This window comes from Dermacentor silvarum, chromosome 4 (assembly GCF_013339745.2).
Source record: "Dermacentor silvarum isolate Dsil-2018 chromosome 4, BIME_Dsil_1.4, whole genome shotgun sequence".
NCBI lineage: Eukaryota > Metazoa > Arthropoda > Arachnida > Ixodida > Ixodidae > Dermacentor > Dermacentor silvarum.
Window position 1 is genome coordinate 111,325,483 of NC_051157.2, and position 2,899 is coordinate 111,328,381.

The following is a 2,899-nucleotide window of genomic DNA, read 5'->3' on the forward strand; positions in this document are numbered from 1 at the left end:
ACGAAGGAACAGTATCGCCAACTTTGCATCCTTTCTGCAGATGAATCCTCCGAATTTGATCGGCTGTGAGCGACATAAGAAAGAGCTCGCAAACGATGTTACGTTCTATTCAATTACACGCCTTTACTTTGTTTTCAAGGGCAAGAACATGGCGTGCGAAAGCAACAGGAGAAGAGGAAGCACCTGAAGCTGAGGCGTGTGCTGTGAATAATGTTATGATGCGGTGGACCAACGTTGCGACCTTGCTGGCGCTAGGCTATTTATGTTGGTGTCCGCTGACTCAAGTTACGAGAGCTTTTCTTGTATTTTAAATACACTCATCAATCTAGTCCAAGACGTATTGCTTGATTTTATTGCACCAAACAGGGAACCATATGCACTTACCAACACAATTATTCTCGTAACAATTTAAATACCGTAACATGAGGCAGCAATAAGACACCAATAGCTAGATTTCTCGAAATTGAAACATTAGAACTCGCTAAATATCGCGTAAACACGTGTTCCATATACCGTATAAAACTATTGCAGTATTGTTATATGCATGGGAAAAAATGCATCTACGTCTTTAATGCAATGGGCTGGAGTGCCGCGTTTGTACCGATAAATGTGACCAATCGCCCAGCTATAAAATTGACTTCAGCATATCGTGTTTTCTGACTAGACGACAATAACAATTTCCCCATAATGGCTTTGCCTACACTGCTCAAAACGGCATTATATAAAGCGTACTTCAAAGCTAAAGTCAGAGGCAGCGATACTATCAAACACGCTGCTCGTCTACACAGCGCAGCCGACGTTTGCGCGCGGCTGAACCGTTCTACTGTCCGCAGCGCCACTTCTGCGTCATGATGCGGAGAAGTGGTGAACTAAGCTTGGTCGACACACCTACCAATCTAGCCACCGTACCATGGGTTTGATCCGACGAATAGCCAACAGACACAAGGTCTTAAGGGAACACAATCTAACCAAACTCGTCCAACGTTTCGTCACCTGTCACTTTGCATACGTGACAGCCATGCTCAGTTGGACTAGAACAGAAAAAGAGAAGCTGAACGCACAACTCCGTAAAGTCACCAAACAGCCCCTTGGCATACCGAACAGCACCAGTAACGACAAGCTCGCGGCGCTCGGCATGCACAACACTATCGATGAATCGCAGAGGCACAGCGCAACGCCCAGCTCGTCGGACTATCAGGCGCATCGGCTGGCCGGGCTATCCTGGCCAAATTAGGCCACGACCCAACCCTTGTCAAGCAGGACCACGTGGCCATCCCTAGGGACGTTCGCAACAAGATCACTAGCAGACCCATCCCCAGAAACGTACATCCAGAGAACAACAAGGAATGAAGACTAGCCAGGGTAAAGTTCCTTCTCTCGCAAGCCCATAGGAATCCGGACTGCTCCACCTTCGTAGATGCGGCAGCGTACACCGGGAACAAAGCCTTCGTTACGACGGTGATAAACGGCTGCGGCGACGCCGTCAATTCGGCTTCCACCACCACCCGAAAGATCGGAAGCGGCAGAACAGGTCGCGATCGCACTGGCCCTCGCGGACAACAACCTCACCCACGTCTACGGCAACTCGATTACAGCTGTCAGGGCCTTTCAAAGGGCTACGCCCCCTCCATATACCAAGGAATCACTAAACACTACCGACTTCTGCGACACTCATAAAGCACGCCACACCGCAGTCTCAATCGGGCCCAAGCGGTCACTCTGCGCATGTTACAAACAGATACATACCCTACACAAACCAGACTTCACCACTACCTACCTCAGCTTTACGACAAATCTTACTGCGATAGCCTTATTCACCGTTAAACGTATTCCACCTTCTCTGGCCGTGCTCGCGAGCTCACCCCGACATAGAGGAAGAAAAGAACAACTTCGATCAAGCCATCAGGAGCGACCAACTCGCTCAACTCTGGGCAGTCCAGTGAGTCCACGACGCCGCCGCCGAGCATTCGGCTCCCGGTCCCGTCGTGGGAGAAGCCCACTTCGTAGAGGTCGACGATCCCCTACGACTCGCAGGACCTTTCAATAAAGTTGATTTCGTTCATTCATTCTTCAAGTTTCCAGTGATTCAGTGATAATTCTACAAAATCTATTGATTTTCTACATGTTTCAGAAAGGTAAGGCGAACACTAGTGTACCTTTTAAACGTACGTCTTTATTTGGTCATATTAATACGCTTACGCTTTCTTTTTCGCCTTCGCTATCCTAACGCTCGGCCTTTCATTCCTCCTCGCCGTGTGCTATTCTAGAAGACACGTGGGCACAACGTCCGCGCCCAAACGTCACGCTGGCGTACTCGTTTGAAAGCGCCATCAATTCCGGCTTAACAGGACTCCAAGTATTTAGGCTACACGCTATTGTCCCCGCACGCGCTGTGCAAAACACACTTCGGGAAGTGAGATCAGTTGATTGCGCACTACAGTCAAGGGAGACGACGAGAAAGAGCGGGCGTGCGACTGGGAGCGTGGCAAAGGTGCGCTAACAAACTCAACGCAACAGATGTCCCTCGTGGGCCGATTTTACTCTAGTGACGTCATGTGGATGACCCTGTTGGCATCACGGTGTGCGAAGAAGGGACTAGAATAGTCAGAATAGATGCACACGACTGTTTCTTTTTTTTTATACGAAGCTTTCTATGTCTCACTGATTCGTCCGTGAGCGCTGAAACACACTGCAGGAGAGCCAACTTATGCAATGGAACTATCTGCGCACACAATAGAACAACGGCGCATGACATGCGTATCGTAGAACACGACAGTTTACATTCGCAGTTGTACCGATAAGAACAATGGGAACTGCAACGCCACGCTACTCAGACGAACTGTATATATCTGCATTGCATAACGCGCGTCACGCAATGCATTCCCGGCCGTCACCATGG